The sequence below is a fragment of the Amblyomma americanum genome, chromosome 6 (genome assembly GCF_052857255.1).
Source record: "Amblyomma americanum isolate KBUSLIRL-KWMA chromosome 6, ASM5285725v1, whole genome shotgun sequence".
NCBI lineage: Eukaryota > Metazoa > Arthropoda > Arachnida > Ixodida > Ixodidae > Amblyomma > Amblyomma americanum.
In genome coordinates, this window is record NC_135502.1 from 134,472,334 (window position 1) to 134,492,290 (window position 19,957).

The 19,957-nt window shown below is 49.6% G+C and overlaps 2 pseudogenes; both read right to left on the reverse strand.

Moving 5' to 3' along the window:
- Positions 1-2,024: 2,024 nt before the first annotated feature.
- LOC144095523 (gamma-interferon-inducible lysosomal thiol reductase-like) lies at positions 2,025-4,013 on the reverse strand (annotated as a pseudogene).
- Positions 4,014-7,858: 3,845 nt separating this feature from the next.
- Positions 7,859-19,512, reverse strand: LOC144095525 (acidic mammalian chitinase-like; annotated as a pseudogene).
- Between the last annotated feature and the right edge of the window lie 445 nt (positions 19,513-19,957).

Genomic DNA, 19,957 nt, shown 5'->3' on the forward strand with positions numbered 1-19,957 from the left:
GTCAGCGAAATAGTTATGTTGATGTTTAAAAATATGCGTATTGTTTCATAAACTCATGTCATGCAAGGAGGGTGCCTATACAGCAAAGACATTAATATATTAGACCGACAGCTCTTGGTATTAGAGTTATCTGTAAAGTTTGCTGCCGGCCAATCGTCCGCCTTCACTCGAAACTCCCGAAGTGCGAAGGATGTCCCAAGCACGAACGCTCAGGGACACTTGTGCTCTTTAGGGCTCGTCTGCTAGCCCCTTTCAAGGGGTAACAGTTTTACTCGGCAGAAAGAATCAGCCCTTTTGTCAAGTTGTGTGAACCTTAGAACTGTGAAATGCACCAGTTTCTTCCTCGATGCTCAAATTCATATTGCACGTATACCACTAGGTGTCTCTAATTTGGCACTGCAGGTCAATTCCGATTTATTGTTTTTCAAATCAAATCAAAGCAATTTATTTTCAGAGAATGTCCTGCGGATGTAGAGACTAAAGGATTATAAGACCTGACGAGGTCACTGCCCTGTATTGTTCGTACAGCGTAGCAAGAAGGGGCACATGACATAGAAATTTCGGTTTCCATTCGATATCAAACAAAAGCAACTTACACAATACCAGGAAAAGAAAACAAGCAATACTCATTCCCAGCACTTCTGGACAAATGTAGTTTTGAGCACAAAACGGCTTATGAAAGCTGTTTTGCGATATAATATAAGATTTCACTATAACAATTGATATATATCCGCAGATCACCCGACGGAATTTTTGCATTTTTTTCTGTTAACATTTTTGATATCGTCCAAAGCTTTCTTCATTAATATTCTATGGCCTGATCGATGCGAAGAGTGTCTTACAATTTTGCAATTTTCGAAATTCTTCCCCCAGTAAGCTCTACTTGTCCGCATGTACACAGTAGACAAAAAGTCATGTCCCCAGACAAACTTCGTAAGAATTTTAGCGCCTCACAGGTATTCAGTGATAATTGAAGCAGCTGTACACACTGCGCATAAAAAGAGTAAATCAGAAATATTTGATTTGATATAGTAGGTTTAACGTCCCAAAAAGACTCACGCTATGAGGGACGCCGTAGTGAAGGGCCCCGGAAAATTCGACCACCTGGGGTTCTTTAGCGTGCACTGACATCGCACAGTACACGGGCCTGTAGAATTTCGCCTCCATCGAAATTCGACCACCGCGGCCAGGATCGAGCCCACGTCTTTCGGGTCAGTAGTCGAGCACCAAAAACACTGAGCCACCACGGTGGGTGTGGAAATCAGAAATAAAATGTTCATATTATAATAAAACAACCTGACGCAATTTACATAATGCTTCCGGGTGTCACAAGAAAAGTTCTATACCTCCTTTTTAATTTTTAATTTCTGTCTGTCTAATTTAGCATGGCTATCTGTCCAATTTATTATGCCTTCATGTTCTTACTACGAATTCCCGGCTCCGTCTCGTTGGCTGCTTGAGCCTTCGCGGACGTCACTTTCGCTTCCATGCGCATGCGGGGAACTGTCTTCCACAGAAACAGGAGATAAACAAGCTTTCGCGTTTCTTCGGGTTAAAATCACTGAACCTTTTCTTGCTAGAACTGAATAGTCGGTAACAGCATCTGTCTATACAAAAGTGAACGATCACCGAATACGCATCGCAGTCACTAACGAAGAATTCTTGAATTCGTTTTTCGCCACCCAATGTCTCTCTATTCGAAAGCCGATCGTCATAGATACCGCGTCACAAGTTTGATACTTGATTACTGAACCTGTATAACCTCTGGGAATATAGCGGAAAAGACGAGGACAAAAATGAAAGGAAACAACATGACCAGCGCTATTAAAAAAAGAATATATGTGATGCACCAACTGACAGTTTGATAAAGGTTTTAAATGTACAAGTGACTTTGCCGTCTGAAGAAGACGCCTATTTTTGTATGTTGAGCTGCGTCGTCGGCTAGTCGCGCTCTAATTATGTGTAGAAAGATAAACGCTGTCCGGAAATCAAAGAAAGAAGCGTAATGCCAACTTTGCACACATTCAGAATCTTGAGAAGCAATATCCAGGCTCGCGTTCAGCACTTTTGCACACGTAGGGCTTCTCTGGCTTAAGCAGGGCGCACACCACGCTGATGAGGTCGTGCCTGGCCGATACTTCCAACGTTTCTTTGTTAATGCCGTTGAATTCAACCCATGGCAAGTATTAGATGGTCGGGCGGGGTGCCCGCGACCTCTTGCTTATATCGTAAAGCAGCTGCTTGCCCTCGGGGTTTTGGCGGCACTTGTCCAGCACTAGCCAGTCGGTGCCCACCTTCCGCGCGCAAGGATGGCCTGCCTTGGTGGCGTCGTCGCCCAAAAGCATGCAGGCGATGAAATGTAGTAGATGCGTTGGAGTGTGGACGTATTTAACTGCGCACGTCTGAACCTCGTTGAGGTGGCATTCTTCAGCGCCGTGCTGACTCGTGAAAGTGACGGTACCGTCGGTGACTTTCATGTGGGCAATGCCGAACGGCATGAGGTCGAGGGTGACGTAGTCTTCCAGCCTGTCATAGGTGGGACGCAGTTGGTATAGGTTGAAACTCAAAACCCTCGCAGAGACCTTCGTAAAAAAAGCGTTATTTTGACACGAGCTCCACCTCCTGTTGACCAATTCAGAGTCTACGGTGGCGAGAATGCACAAGCGAGGTCGAGGGTTGAAGCGATGACCAGGAGACGCGAATACTGCATTTATGCTGCGTTGAGAACCGCGCGGAGCACGGCGTTGACTTGGTGACCTTTCTTTCCGACTGCTGACGGATGGTCTGAAATGCTTTGTTCAGCTTGGCTGATATAGACGCTGGCTATCTGTGCTGATGCTGAAGGCGGATACGTTGTCATGCCATCGTGTTTGGATAGTGTTCTGCCATGAGAAGAAAATAGGCATTGAGCCACTTATGTTTGCGCTACCTGTTGAGAATTTTTGTAACTCCCTATCTATCTTTTCAATTCTATTGTGTTTCCTGCACATAATGATATCATCAAATTCTGCGCCACTTAAACGGCGTTTCACTTGTATGCGGCAGATGCGGCCTTTGATGTTTGGCTGTAAAGAGCATAGTGTGGACAGAGCACCTTGTAGATACGCGAAATATTCTACAAGCGCCTTTATGCTCCGAATATTTACTTGCATGCAAAAAGAGAGTATAAGCAACTAATCCCTGCGACAATTTATTTGCATGCGGAATTATTTCCTGAATTTATTTGCATGCAAAAAGAGAGTATAAGCAACTAAACCTTGTGACAAAACTGTGACGTAGCCTTTGAATCACCTAAAGAGGTAATGAAAATTATATATAAGATCCAGCGTATCTTCGAATATCAATAAGCATAAAAAATAAAGCAGCTGTCGCCACCACTAGGCGAGCTCAAAACAAAATTACATGTAGATTGCCCAGGTACAGTTTAATCTGAATATACTGAGGCACAAAGGCGTCAGTAGTCACACGTTAAGAATATACAACCAAAGTAGAGTAAATGGAAAACATCTCGAACATTTCTAAATAAGCAGAACAATCTTTAGACATTCTCAAAGCAAATAATCTTCAAAATTTGCTTGAAGTTTGAAATGATGCTATGCTAATGTATTCATTCCAAAAAATGCGAGATATTTGCGAGAAAATTTTAACCTTTTTACTGCTGCAATATAGGCTGCGTATATAGGCCAAGCGGTCTGTTAAAGGCGTTGAGACACCAAATTTTGAGGCTACAATAATCTTGTTAGCGGCTTTCTTTCTATGTAAGGTCACCCAAGGAGAAGTATTATTAAAACAAACGCATAAAATATATTTTATTTCAGCTCCAAAAGTCTTTAGAAACTCTCACGAAATAGACCCATCACTAGCCCTAATAGTTGTTGACGTAGAACTGTGGAATTATATCAGTGAATAGCAGGTACATCACAACACATTAACGTGACGTACTATCAACGGCGACGCACGGCATTGGCGATGCACTGCATCAGAGACTCGGCGGTCGGTGTGCCGTTCGGCATATGCGTATGCCGTTGCTGACGGCGCCATGAAAGAACAGCACACGGCAAAACAGCATGCGTCCAAACAGCGCACAAAAAGCAGCGTTCCAGTCGATGTGGCGTGAACACTTCTTCTTTTGTCCCTTGTCTTTTGTGATTTTTTTTTCATGTTTCAGCGCTGCGACAAAACAGCACGGGTAAAAAACGGCACAGCGACAAAACAGCACAGAGAAAAACATCATCGTGACAACATAACAGCACGGACAAAAAACAGCAAGCGTCAAAACAGCACGGTAGTCAAAACAGCGCAGCGAAAAAGCAGCAGGACGAAAAACGAGTGCAGGGAAAAAACAGCACGACGACAAAACGGCACACCGGAGAGCTGTGCAGCACTACTGGAGAGGTGAAATATAATCGCCACAAACAAACGGTAAATCACAACACATACGGCAGCGACTTTTGAAGTTAGCGAATGCTCGTTTCACAAAATACGTAAGTAACAGGGTAAGGTAATACTCGTGAACTGTAGTTATCACCTGTAATTATCACCTGTTTTGCGTTGTAGCAGTTAAAGTTACTGCACTAGTAGTGCCTTATATAGAATATTTAATCTCTTTACTGCTCCAATCACAAGGTACCTAGTGTTTTAACAAATTCCTTTTGACATCATCGTTGATGTATTGTTCGTTTCCCAAATTTTAACACATTTAAAAATGCAGTGTTTAATTGTTTCGATGCTATGGCGGTAAACAAACACCATTCTTAGCATTGATTCTCCAAACGCGCTCTACTCCATTCAGTCAGTTGTCTATTAACAGCTTGCATTTATTGGTTTCTCACTGGAAATAAATAATACTACTTCTACTACTACCAATACTACTACTACTAATAATATTAATAACAACTTTACTGCCGGAACGAGTCTCTCATAGCCTGAGTCGCTTTGGAACGTTAAACCCTCATAAAAAACCATCCTGCCACAAAATATTGTGACATATACAGACTCGGGCCTGTAAAGCCGAGAGGAGGCTTGCAGGACTAAGCCCGGCAACATAGGCGAGGGAAAAGTGAAGACAATAAAAATATCTTGATAAGTGCAGACACATTGAAACAAAAATTGTTAAGAAAATACACAGTGTGAAAGAAAAAAGCACTTTAGAAATTACGTATTCTCTGCATCATTTCGCCTTAATATATCGCAGATTTTGGCATCCGTATGTGGCGCTGACCACGTAGGGTTCTGGGAGCAACTTATTTAGTCTTGATGGCAGGATCCAAAAGAGTCGTAATATATCTCTTTGTTCATATAAACTTTCAAAGGACGGAAGAGCAAGCAAGTTAAACAAGTTTGCTTGAGGGGGAAAGGGATGCCCATAGGTTGTAGTTTTCAACATAATTTTTAGGTACCTTGGCCTGGATATCGACTGGCGCCTTTCCTTCCGCCCCGCGGCGACCAAGGCCTGTCTGCAGATGAAGAGGGTCACCGCCGCCGTCCACAAGCTCACCGCTCGAGGCCACGGCATCTCCCAGCAAGCCGCGCTACGTCTATACAATGCCGCAGCTTTGGGGGCGGTGCTCTATGCGCTGCCGCTCGTCACGGTGCGCAAGACGTGCTGGAAGAAACTCGAGCTTCAGCACCGCAAGTCCCTGCGCGTGTGCCTAGGCCTGCTCAAAAACTCGCAGTGCGCCGCAACGTTGGCCTAGGCACGAGCATGGCCCCTTGAGCTCCAAGCAGCGCGCAGGGCATTGAATCACATCGACCGGCTTCACCGCGCATCGGACCGCGGCTCGCTGCTGCAGCATTTGCGCTCACACCCGCGCTCACGAATGGGCGCGGCGCTGCTCGAGTATGAGCAATTCACCCAAGGCCCACCCCCCTACGGCTCCTGCGCGCCCTGGTCTGCTGCCTCGGAGGTACATCGAGAGATCGTCGGCATTGCAGGAAAGCGGAGCACACCCCTCTGTGCTGTGCAGCAGCTGGCCAGAGCCGTCATACACAAGGAGCTCCAGGACCATCTCCTCGTGTACACCGACGGCTCAGTGGCCCGCGACAGCTGCTCCCTTGCTGCGGCGGCCACCATCCCCGCCCTGCGACTGCACAGCCAGCAACACGCAGCCTTCCTGGGCTCCTCCACCACGGCGGAGTTGATGGGGATCCGACTCGGGCTGGACCTGCTGCTCACCCTCGGCCCTCGGCCGCCCAGGAGTGCTCTGCTGTGCGACTCCCGCGCCGCCCTCAGCAGCCTGCAATCTAACGGCCGCGGTACCCCATTAGTGCGGAAAATTCGCTCGCGCATCGAGCGCCTCGCGCAGAGAGGTTGTGCCATGCGTGCACAGTGGGTGCCCGGTCACTGCGGCATCGCCGGCAACGAAGAAGCTGACGACCTCGCGACCGCTGCACACCAACTACCTGCCAGCGATCTGCCCCTTGCGCTGGAGGACGTGGGTGCGGCCATCCACGACCATCTCCGAAAGCGGCACCCCGACCCACGCATCGCGGGATGTGAGCGCATCGACAGTGTCACCGGCTGTCGCGCACTTACACGGTCACAACGTGCAATGATCCTCAGCGCGCGCATTGGCTGCGTGTGGCCCGGGGAACGACGTGTGCGTCACGGAATCGCGACGAGTGATGTGTGTGACGGATGCGGTGCAGTGGAAACACTAGAACACCTGCACCTTCGCTGTTCCGCGTTCGTCGATGTTCGTCGCGATATGCTCGCGGCCTATAGGGCGCAGGGCATACTAAAAGACCCCATGAAGACGCTATTGTGGCCGCAGGGCAGTGCGCGCACTCGTGAGCGAACTTTGGTGAGCCTCTGTGCATTCCTCGAACACACGGGCTTGACGTCCCGTCTGTTCTCCGTCAGGTAGTTACACGCAGTAACCGAACGCTCCGCGAGTTCTACCTTGAACGATTAATAACTGGACGCCCCACTCCAGTTGTAACCAACACAGTGCTGTGCGCGTGTGTGATTTAATTCCTCTAAAATGAACTAATCACGCGCACAACCTGGACACATTTCTTATTGTGCAAATAGTTTGTACATATTACTTCTCCCCCTATCCTCTATTACTGTCCCCTCACCTCTTTCATTTCATTTCTCCATTCTGCCTGCTGTCCATTATTTCCGCTGCCCCAGCTCAGGTGCTTCAGTATCGATGGCAGATGCCGGGGCTAGCAAAAATCTTTTCCTTCCTTTTTACTATCACTTTAAATAAAACCACTACCACCAGAAGAGCATCTACATGATGATGTACCAGCTTCTCATAATAATTGAAAATAATGTTTTGATTATGAGGAAAAGAAAGGTGCAGTCGCTACCTTACTCTCGGTGCGACTAGAATCGTTTCGTGAGGGCAGGGATGTAGGAGGTAGTATTAATAATAATTGGTTTCTGGGGAAAGGACATGGAGCAGTATCTGTCTCATATATCGTTGGACACGTGAGCCAACCGTAAGAGAACGAATAAAGGAGCGAGTGAAAGAAGAGGGGAAGAAGAGGTGCCGTAGTGGAGGGCTCCGGAATAATTTCGACCACCTGGGGATCTCTAACGTGCACTGACATCACAAAGCACTCGGGCGCCTTAGCGTTTTGCCTCCATAAAAACGCAGCCGCCGCGGTCGGGCTCGAATCCGGCAACTTCGTATCGGTAGCCGAGCGCCCTAACCACTGAGCCACCGCGCCGGGTATGTAGGAGGTAGAGAAGTGCATTTCAGCCGTCTAGTAATCTCAAAACACCTGATGGCCCGCCTACAAAAGGAAACCCGAAATGTAGGAGGTTGAGAAGTGCATTTCCGGTTTCGTTTTGTAAGCGGGCGATCAGCTGTTTTGTGATTACTAGGCGGCTTTTGATGTTCTAGATTTAGGTTTCTTTTTGTTGGCTGTCGTCAGTCAGCGTCCCGTCAACCTAAATGAAGACGGCCCGCACTAACGGGTTCATGAGTCGGCAGGGCCGCGAGTAGTCGTCGCTTCCACGTCCCAGATGATGACACCTCCGAGGAACATCTTTTCCACAAGGGACGCCATCTTGATACGCTGATCTTGTCCTCGTACCCCATCCAGAGGTTATTTCGCCACGCGTGGGGCTTCTCGCTCTCGCGGTTCAAGTACACTGCCCAGCCGGCTTAATGCATCAGGTGACATGTTTCTCCGTAAGACACGACACGAACCTCCCGCGCGTTCTTCCAAGTGGGCACCTCGTTTTTCCCGGGAAGCTTGGATACGGCGCATATGTAACATGACAGAGGGATGGTGACCAGCAGCTGCCTACGGGGTACGCCGCTAGAGATCGCGTGCTCGATGGAGTCCTCCACGCTTCTGTCACATTTGCGGCCACGCTGATGGCAGAAAGGCACAAGGGTGCCGTCGGGTGTTCTGCGCAATGCATACCGTCCGTCACTACACCAACGTAGTCAAGGAATTTGCTTAGTCGGCCAAGTCTCACGACTCCTCTAACAATACCCGCGTCCGACGTCGCGGTCACGATGAAGAGAAGGCCGTGCTTGTGCATGACTTGCTTGAAGTGCGACAGGAAGGCAGTCGTATGCCATGGGTAGTCTCTCCAGACGAGAAACTCACGGCTGAGCACGAGTCGATGGAAGCGGATGTGCAGCAACCAACGTACCATCTCCGCCAGGAAAGTCCTGAGTACCGTAGTGCCGGGTGTCTCGAGGAAGGCTAGTCAGCTACCGTCGTTCTCGTCACGTGCGGCGACCAGGTATCTGAGGTGCGGGAAGCTTTTGTTCATTTCGTCGCGCCGCTCGATGAGTTGGGACTGCACCAAATTGAAGGTACCGTAAGGTATACCACTTTCGACGCTGAGGAAGCCTTGGAGGGGAAGCACCAGGGGCGAGCAGTAGTTACCCGGAAGGTCGGTAGGCCTGTAAGGAACGGCACGATCGTAATATCTGTACACGCTCTTGTGGCACAAGATGGGCACATGTTTCTGTTTCTGCGAGCGCACCTTGGCTGCAAAAACTGCAGCGGCACTGTTGCCTACTTGAGGACGTCGAAGGCAATCACGAAGACGAACACACCAACGAGCAGTATCGTAAAGCCGGCGCACGCTGCGCCAAAGTGCGCGATGCGTGTCTTCTCAATGAATGGGTCCCTACGCGAGTACTGCTTCTACCGCTGTGAGAGCAACCTCTGCTCGTCTTCCACGTACTGTGGCATTTTCACCCCTTCTCTAAGCCTGCTTCTTGTTGTTGTTGCCTCAAATACGATGGCACATACCCACGATGGGGGATTGGCCAGGGTTTGGTGTAGATCCAAACAGGAAAATTTCCTTCCAGGTTTATCTCAAGCGGCTCCCAAATTGAGAGGACTCTGAGAGAAAAATAAAATCATGACTTTTTCGAGAGCTTGAGGAAAGCGAAATGAAAATCAAGGAAACAAAGCGGTGCGAGTAGAATAACTAAATTTTAAGAATTCATCAAAAAGGAAATAATTTTGAGAGGAAACTGAAGGCATCGGGAAGTTAACAGAAAATTCTCCCGGTTTCAATGATATACTTGAGAAGATGACACACCTGCCAAATGGCATGCCCTTTGACAGTTTCACCGAAGGAAATGAGGTCGGGAAGAGTAAACGGCAGCCCTAATTGAGCAAAAGGATTATCCACCAAAAACTGAATTTTTGCCGTGAAACCGCCGGCAGTATTGGATGAAATGATCTATTTCAACATCCCCTCATGATGCACTTAGATTCGGCGGCGTGAACCCAGAACGGCATAAATATAGTAAGGCGAGGAATCCTACAGCGCAACAGCATACAGCGCAACAGCTTACATACAACAGAGGCCCGCTGTTGTTGTAGCCTCGAATACACAATGGCACATACCCACGGTGGGGGATTGGCCAGAGTTTCGTGCAGATTCAAGCGGAAAATTTCATCCAGGTTTATCTAAGCGGCTCATAAATTGAGAGGACTCTGTGAGAAAAAGAAAATCATAAATTTTGACAGAGCTTTAGGAAATCAGATTGAAAATCAAGGAACACAGGCCTGCGTCTGCGCGGCGCAACTTATAGCCTCCTCATTTTCTTCCGCCTCACAACCCCCGGCCGTAATCGGTACCTTCTGAGTCACTTGCTGCAGTTTTCTTCTGTGTAGCGCTCAATCGCCTACATGGCTACGCCGTTTGCTCTTTGAAGCTTTACATGCATCATACATTTTTTGTCACATTTCCTTAGAGATAATATTGCCGTGCCGGCAGTAAGAAATCTTTGAAACATTTCTCCCCGTCCTTAAACCGACTGCAATAGTGCTCCAGCGTCATAAAAAAAATTGTTTGGTTCCAGCGACCCTCACATCTTGAGCCAATTTTTGGCGAGAAATGCACACGTTGATATCCAAGTCAAGCGTCCGCGTTCGCCAGAAAGCATGCTTAATGATTAGACCACTTGTCTACTGATCCTGAGTTCCAGGGTTCTAAGCGGACCGCGGTGGTTGCCTTTCGATGGAGGCGAAGCGCTAAGGCGCCCGTGTGCTGTGCGATGTCAGATCCGAAGTACCCGGGTTCGAACCCAACCGCGGCGGCCACGTTTACATGGAGGCGAAGCGCAAAGGCGCCCGTGTGCTGTACCGATGTCAGTGCACGTTAAATATCTCCAGGTGGTCGAAATTATTCCGGAGCCCTCTACTACAGCACCCCTTTCTTCCTTCCTTCTCTCAGTCTCTCCTTATCCCTTCTCTTACGACGCCGGTCAGGTGTGCGCCAAGATGCGAGATAGACACTGCGCCATTTGCGTTCCTCAAAAACCAATTTTCCCTCTCTCTATTTCTCTCACACTTTTTGTGACTACCAAGGTTCCGATTAAAAAACTCCGCTAGAGGCATTCCTGATTAATCGTTTCTATTCAAATTAGCTGACATTACTGGGCTATCGTTGCGTTGGCTGTGGCAGGTGGCGTGCTTCAACGTACCTTCCAATCATGTGGCACTAATACCTAAGGGAATCTTTTGTAAAATGAGCCCAGAATATGGCGACAGTCTTTCAAGTCTGGCATCCTTGACGATGCAGTTTGCATCGTGCCTCGCCCACGGGTGGCTGCCACTCAAGCTCTTTAGGTGGTGCCTAGTAGTGATTTATGCTGGTTAAATCGCACACGTATTGGTGTAAATTAGTGCAACGGTGGCTGCACCAGGTAGGCTTTACTTTCTTGGTTGTGCCTTGGTCATTGCCGTAGTACTGGGAGTAGCCCATCTGTCAAAAGAAAATGTGAATGACATCATTACACCGGTGACATATTAAAACATTTTGCTATATGAAAATGGACTATTCTTGTGTTCATAAATAGGCGAAGAGCACTTTTTAAAGCAGGGGAGAAGGGGGCGTACAATTCTCGGTCAGTTTTTTATTTGTTAGGACAAACTGTAATGACACTATTTGGCAAGTCTTTCGTAATGTTGCGCATGTTACTTTGTCTACTAATAGTAAAGAATACGGTAGCAGCTACGAAGGCTTACGCACACGACCGCTCACTACGTGTTTACTTAGCAAGAGAGCTATATTTTACGTCTACTACGTTAGGAAACTGCTCGCTGGCGCTAGAAATTGGCGTAAAAATGTTGCTCTGGAAGCATGACGGTAGAATGTAACCCATTGACACACGACTAAATGCAGAGACGCAACCACTGTTCCTCTGAGTTTAATTTCACCGTTTGCGCTGATCAGTACGTAGCTGCATATAACACCATTAATGTCATGCCCCGCATTGCTGAAAGGCTTCGTAGTCGGAACCCTTACAGCTGTGTCGTACCTAAAACTGTGGCGTCTAAGCGCTAAGCTAGCGAGGGCAGCAAGGTGGACCTAATACTGATAATAATAATAATAATAATAATAATAATAATAATAATAATAATAATAATAATAATAATATTATTATTGGTTTTGGGGAAAAGGAAATGGCGCAGTATCTGTCTCATATATCGTTGTAGACCTGAACCGCGCCTTAAGGGAAGGGATAAAGGAGGGAGTGAAAGGTGGTGAAGTGATTTTATTAAAAATAATAGTAAAAAAGGAAGGAAAAGATTTTTGCTAGCTCCGGCATCTGCCATCGATACTGAAGCACCTGAGCTGGTGCAGCGGAAATAAAGGATAGTAGGCAGAATGGAGAAATGAAATGAAAGAGGTGAGGGGACAGGAAGAGAGGATAGGGGGAGAAGTAATATGTACAAACTATTTACACAATAAGAAATGTGTCCAGGTTCTGGGCGTGATTAGTTCATTTTAGAGGAATTAAATCGCACACGCGCACAGCACTGTGATGGCTACAACTGGCGTGGGGCGTCCAGCTATTAATTGTTCAAGGTAGAACTCGCGGAGCGTTTGGTCACTGCGTGTAACTACCTGACGGAGAACAGACGGGACGTCAAGCCCGTGTGTTCGAGGAATGCACAGAGGCTCAACAAAGTTCGCTCACGAGTGCGCGCACTGCCCTGTGGCCACAATAGCGTCTTGATGGAGTCTGGTAGTATGCCTTGCGCCCTATAGGCCGCGAGCATATCGCGACGAGCATTTGCGAACGCGGCACAGTGAAGGAGCAGATGTTCTAGTGTTTCCACTGCACCGCATCCGTCACACACATCACTCGTCGCGATTCCGTGACGCACCCGTCGTTCCCCGGGCCACACGCAGCCAATGCGCGCGCGGAGGATCATTGCACGTTGTGACCGTGTAAGTGCGCGACAGCCGGTGACACTGTCGATGCGCTCATCTCCCGCGATGCGTGGGTCGGGGTGCGAGAAAGGAGAAAGGAAGAAAAAGGTGCCCGTAGTGGAGGGCTCCAGAATAATTTCGACCATCTGGGGATCTTTAACTTGCACTGACATCGCACAGCGCCAGTGTTCGTCGCTCTAGCAAGTCTCGCTCATTGTCTCCTTGCCGCCAGGACCAACAACCTCCACAACTTTCCTGGGCAGACAGAGTAGCAGGCCACAGGGTCACAGCTACCAGCAAGCCCTCAACCCCACCGCCCACACAGGCGGACCCCCGTGACCGGGAGCTACAGGCCCTGCGAGAGGAAGTGAGTCGTCTTACCTCTCTCATTAAGACCGCCACTTCTACCCCTCTACCGCTTCCGCCAATAGTCCCTCTCACGCAACCCACGCTAGTACCTCAAACACCCACTGAAAGCATGGAACAATCGAACTCCCAAACCCCCACCTCACCCCCAGCCAAGAAAAAACGCACACCAGAGCAACCACCCGTCACCCAAACCGACCTTCAATTCCTTGAGGCCCGCATGGACGCTTAACGGGCCGAAATGAGCGCGCGTCTGGAGGCAAAATTTAATCTTCTCGTCGGCCACCTGTCCCAACGCTTCGAACCACAAATTGAAGCGGCATTTACGCGCATGGTGCATACCCTTGAGATGAGCCTCGCACGGTATGACACCCGCCTCCAAACAATAGAACAGTTCCTTCCCTCGCTGCACCTTCCCAATCCCCCCACCAATCCCGCCCGCCTACCCCACAGAACCCCCTGAAATGAGCGCGCGTCTGGAGGCAAAATTTAATAACCTCGTTGACCACCTGTCCCAACGCTTCGAACAAAAAACTGAAGCGGCATTTACGCGCATGGTGCATACCCTTGAGATGAGCCTCGCACGGTATGACACCCGCCTCCAAACAATAGAACAGGTCCTTCCCTCGCTGCACCTACCCAACCCCCCCCCCCCAAAATCCCGCCTGCCTACCCCACAGAACCCCCTACCCAACTCATCTACCCTCACCCCACCCACGCTACAGTATGGCGGGGCGACCTCCTAATTCCTTATCAATTCTGCAATGGAACTGCCGCCGCTTCCGGGGCAAAAGCGCACCCCACCAACTCCTCCTCCCCACACTTCCCACGCCCCACATCCTCATCCTTCAGGACACACATGTCCCTGCAACACTTCCCAGCTACACATCCGCTCACTCGGACGCAACGAATACACCCAGGACTTCTATACTCATACATCGCTCCATTACTCACCAAACGCATCATATCACCTCCGAGACACCCTGCGTGATCACAGAAATCAAACATATTCACACTCCACACCATCTATTTTTATTGCAAATATATATCACACACCGTCTCATCCGATGGCTTCATTGGAAACGCTACTGCGCGATCTCCATCGTATGGCAGGCAAGCATCCATTGATTAATGGAGGGGACTTCAACAGTCAGCATACTGACTGGGGCTACCGCACCACCACGGGAAGGGGAAGGCGAGTCTGGTCCTTGGCACAGCAGCTCCGCCTCACAATACACAACTTTAACACTCCGACGAAAATTGGCAGCACTGTCAGCGCGGCACCAGCCCGGACTTGACACTGAGCCGCCACCTTGCGGGTATTACGTGGAACACAGCACATCACTCATTAGGGAGCGATTATTACATGCTCTCCGTTACAGTACCGTACAAACAAAGAACGACCCTTCACCTAACGCACAAACTCACCAACTGGGATGCGGTCCGCGCCGCACGGGCGGCACTTCCTGACGCCCCCATTACAGACATCGACTGTTGTAGAAAATAACTGATTTAGTTTCGTTTCTAATGACAGTAGACTGTTATCGTTTATGTAACTTCGTTTATTGTAAGAAACGAGAAACAATCAAATTGTTCGTTAGGAGCGGAGCAAGAGCTCGAAAAATTACATGCTCATCGTTGGGGCTCCCCGCTCGTTCTGCCCTTTTCCCTTGCCCCTCCAGACGGAGGAGCTCTCTGCTGGTCTCAACCTTTGGCCCTCTCCCTCGGGTTCCCAGAGTCCCGTCGCCCGAGGGGAGCCGCCGCCGGCCATAAACAAGCGAGAGGTGTCTGGGTTTCGTCTCATGAAGCGTATTTAAGAAAATCACATACAAAGGACACACAGGTTAAACACGAAAAGAAAACGAAGTTTCAACACTGCCCCGCCGAATGACCTTGCTCATTCTACGTTTCTGCAAACTCTAATGGGTACAGTGACTGAACAGGGCGTCGAAAATTCTTCCCCTCGGCATCCTGACCTCACAAGAACGAACCTTGCCGGCTCGCCCAGGAAACACGGCAGCGATAACTCCTGTTCTCCAGAGCAGTATCGGTTGATTCTCTCGAACCAAGACAACCTCTCCGTCTCGGGGAGTCACGGCTTTGGGTTGTTTAGAGGCAAAGGCCGAGCGTAGCTGCCCCAAGTATTCTCGCCGCCATGTCTGCCAGAAAACATTCAGCATTCGCCCTCGCTTCTTCCAGAGCGCCCGGAGCGAAGCGGCGGATGCCTCGATGGCTCGTGTTTCAGGCGAAGGCAGAGCCGTCAAGCGTCTTCCCGTCAGGAAACTGGACGGTGTGAGCGGCGTACCGTCTTTAGGGTCCTCATATGTGTACGTGAGGGGCCTAGAATTTATTACTGCCTCAACCTCAGCCAGGATTGTTGACAGCTCAGTGGTGTCTAGGCACTGACGTCCGACCGTTTTTCTCAGCGCGCTTTTCATGCTACGGACCAGCCTCTCGTAGAATCCGCCCCACCACGGTGCGCGCTCTGCTATAAATTTCCATTCTATGCCGGAGTTGGCAAAATGGTTCTTAGTTTCAGGGTGCCGCAGGAGCTTCCACAAAATGCCCATATCTTTTGAGGCTCGTTTGAACGAAAGAGCGTTGTCAGAGTATATGGTTCGGCACAAGCCTCTGCGCGACACAAAACGGCGGAAGGCCTGTAAGAATCGCTCTGTGCTCATGTCCGCAACAAGCTCAAGGTGCACCGCCCGCGTCACAGCACATGTAAACAGCACGATGTATGATTTCACGGTCCGACTGTTCTCCCTCACCAGGAGGGGACCGGCAAAGTCGAGGCCGACGACCTGAAACGGGTCCGCTTGGGACGTCCGGTCAGGTGGAAGGAGCCCTGTTGCTGCGTCGAAGTGCGAGGCACTGTGCCGCTTACATACCACACACGATCTCACAACACTTTTCACAAACTGACGCCCCCGCACAATCCAGTACTTGTCTCGTAATAGCACAAGTGTGTCTCTTGCACCTGCGTGAAGCAGCTGTCGATGTGCTTCGTGCACCAGTAGCGATGTGTAGCGATGCTTCTTGGGGAGCACAATCGGGTGTCGTTCGTCGAGTGTCGTCTCTGTGGAGCAGATTCGCCCTTTTATCCTCAGTAGGCCGTTTTCATCTGTCCACAGGGCGAATTCTTTCAATGCGGAGTCGTTTGGGATGCGGCTGCGTTTCTTTGTGCTTTCCAGTTCCGCATAAAATGCCGACTTCTAAACCCTTCTCACCCAAAATCCTTTCGCATGATCGATTTCTGCAGCAGTCAAAGGGCCAGAGATCCTGTCAGAAGATCGCAGATTTCGCACTAACCGGAAAATCCAAGCTGTTACTCGGTTCACTCTAGATGCAGAGCAAAAATCTTCCAGATCCAGCAACTCATCTTCTTTATCGCTGGTGGAATTTAAGACACTGACCTCCCTTTTTTTCTCCAGTTCTTCAACCGTGAAGTCGCCTGGTTGTGATTCAACCGGCCATACGTCAGCTCGACCTGTTATCCACTGCGGCCCGTTCCACCATAGCTCGCTGGTTTTCAGTTGAGTGCTTGTCAATCCCCTGGTCATGAGGTCAGCCGGATTCGATTTTCCGCGGCAAAATCGCCACGTCGGGGTCTCGCTGTTTTGTTGGATTTCCGCGACGCAGTTCCTCACAAATTCCTTCCACCGTGCTGCGTTTCCTCGAATCCAGCTCAGTGTGATCATAGAATCGGTCCAGAGGAAAACCTTGTCAAACTTCATATCAAGATTCGACCTCACGAACTGGTAGAGTCCTGACGCGAGTAAGGCTGCCAATAGTTCTAGCCTTGCCAAGGTGACCGCTTTCAAGGGGGCGACACGACATTTGGCTAGCATGAAGGCGGAAGTTCTTTCTCCTGTAGAATTCTCGGTACAGAGGTAGACCACGGCGCCGTAAGCCTTCGGGCTGGCATCTGCGAACACGTGCAAAGTTCGACTCTGTGGGTGCCCTTTGGCGTTGGCTTCATACCTTCTTGGGATGGTGACCTCATGTAGCGAACGTAATTCTTCGCACCACTTGATCCACTGCCTTAGGAGATGATCTGGAAGTGGCTGATCCCATGCGATGTCTTCCTTCCAAATCTCCTGAAACAGGTCTTTCGCTCTCACTGTATACGGCGATAGAATTTCCAGGGGGTCGTAGAGCCGCGCGGTCGTTTGTAGGACAAATCGCTTGGTATTCTTTTGCGCCTTTGAAAATTCAATGACGGAGTCGGGAGAAAATGTCAGTTGGTCTTCCCTTGGTTTCCAACTTAAACCTAGCACTTTCAGCAAATTAGCCGGTTGTCCAAGGGGCATTTCATCGGGGATCTCCTGACAAAACAGTTCGTTCATCTTTGTGCTGTTAGAACCCCACTTGTGCAGGCGCATTGAAGCAGCCCGAAAGATGCGACTTGCCTCGTCGTATATCTTCGCTCCTTCCTCATCGTCTTGTGCACCGCAAAGCAGATCATCCACATAAATGCAGCTTTTCAATACATCTGTCGTTGCTGGAAATTCATCCTTCATTGTTTCAAGGTGGTGCTGAAGCGTTGCTGCCAGGAGAAACGGGCTCGATGTGGTTCCGAAGGGTATTCTGGTCATTCTGAAGCCTTTGATCTCTGGCAATGGCCTGCCTTCTACAGGGCTCTCGGCGAACCATAGAAACCTTAGCGCATCGCGGTCCTCTGGCGCTACGCTTATTTGAAGAAATGCCTTTTCGACATCAGCGACGAGTGCGACTTTATGTCGCCGAAAGTTCAGCAGGAGCCGAATGAGGTCAGGATTTAAATTCGGACCACACTCGAGGTTTTCGTTCAGGAATTTAGCCTGAACACTGTGTGATGAGGCATCGAAAACTATCCTCACTTTGGTGGTCGTGCTGCTTTGCCGCAGTGCGGGCTGATGGGGCATGTAGTACACTCGCTGAGAGTCGCCGCAAAGTGTGTCTGTTGCCCTCTCTGCTATGCCTTCGTCAGTTAAGCGCCGCATTTCGAAGTCATAATCTCTCATGAGAATCGGGTTCCTGCTTAACCGCTTCGTTAAATACCGAACGCGATTCTCCGCTAATCCGCGGTTGTCAGACATTTCGACTTCGTCTTTCCAAGGAAGCTTTACTTCGTAGCGATAGTGGATCTTCTTGATATTTTTAGAGAAAACCTCCAGGGCTTGGGAGTCTGAATTTTCAGTCGATGTGTCTGACGCACCAGTGTTTTCCAACCCCCAGAACCTCTTTAGAATCGGACTGGTTTCTCGATCAGCCACGGTCGTTCTCATGACAATAGTATGTGTGCAAATTGTCCCTTGACATTTGGACAGGACTTGGCCCTGAACTGCCCATCCAAATACCGTCTCGATGGCAGTCAGTTTGTTGGGCAGCTTTCTCACCTTCCCAGTGATGCATTCCCAATACTGATCGGAGCCAATCAGCACATCAATCGGTGTGTCGTCGTTAAGAGCCGAATCATCACCCAAAGGAAGCATCAGCTCTCGAAGTGTATCTCTGATCATTTCGTTGGGGCAGGGTATACTCTGTTCCCATATGGAAGGTGTTTCTAGGGCTTCGATTTTGTACTGCGCTTTTGGGTCGTCTCGTCGGAAGAGGCACACTTCAACACGCCTGAATGTGCGTCTGGTCTGCCCTCCTCCAAATACTCCCACCGACAGTAATTCTGTCCCGAGCAATTTTCACCCAAGTTTCCTGGAGCAGTCTCCTGCTATAAATGTTCTCTGACGGCCGCTATCGAAGAGAACTCGAGAAATCTTTCTTGCTTTAGTCCCTTTGTTCAACGCTGTAATGGTAGGCATTAGGACTGTGCGGCGACTAGGGTCCTTTTCTGCCCCTAAGGCGTGCAGGCTTACTGCCTGTACCCCTTCTTTGGCCGACCGTGCGTTCTTGGCTTCGTTGACAGTAGGGTCGCACATCGCTGTCGCATGTCTGCGTTTACATCTCTTGCAACTGAGTTTAACCTTGCAATGCCTCGAACGGTGTCCATGATTCGTGCAACGAAAGCATCCACCTTTCGCTGTGAGGAATGCCTTCCTTTTGTTTACTGTCATCTTCGACTCGCACTCTTGGCTCTCATGTGTCTTTGAGTCGCAGAACACACATTGCATGCAGATGGCTGCATCGTGCAGGGCTTAGGCCGAAGAAGGGCGAGCGTGCCCTCGATGCTTTCGTGCCTTGCGCCCATCAAAGTGAGAAGCAGGCTTACCATGTGCGTCGTCGGGCCGGTCCTCTAGCGACCTCTCGCGGCTTTCTAGCTCGAAGCGGAAGAATCTTAGCAGGGAATGCAGTGGCGTCAGCTGTGAGCTGTCCGACGACGATGTCGTTGAACCTGAATCGTCGACCACCGCCGGCGTCGCTTCCTCTTGGTTCTCAGCCTGTGAACGATGATAGTCCAAGATCAATTCTTTCGGGAGAGCGCGGCGAAGGACAGGATAGAGCATCGCCTGGTAGCCATCGTCCTCGATGCCCAGAGCCTTCAGCCCCCGCATGTGAACCTGTATCTCATCGTAAAGCCCTCTCAAGGCTCGCACATTCCTTGCAGAGAACACCGGTTTCACGTCAATTAGGCCCTGCATATGATCCTAAACCAACGCTTCAGGGCTTCCGAATCGTTGTCGCAAGATGTCGACCGCGTCGCTGTATCAATCACCTGATGCCTGCAGTCCGGCAATTGCAGTCACGGCCTCTCCGGTCAGCAGCGTCTTCAAGTAATTCAGGCGGTCGATGTTAGAAAGTTCAGTATTTTTGTGGACTGCCACCTCGAATTGTTCCCAGAATGGCGGCCAGCTTTTCCTTTTGCCATCGAATTTTGTTAGTTCCAGTTTCGGTAATTTGATTCATTGAGCCGCGGAAGCGCTTCCAACGGTAGCTTGAAATCGGATTTCTTTGTCTTTGCTTGGTTGTTCAGTTTGCTCTTTCTTCAGGTTTAGTCGG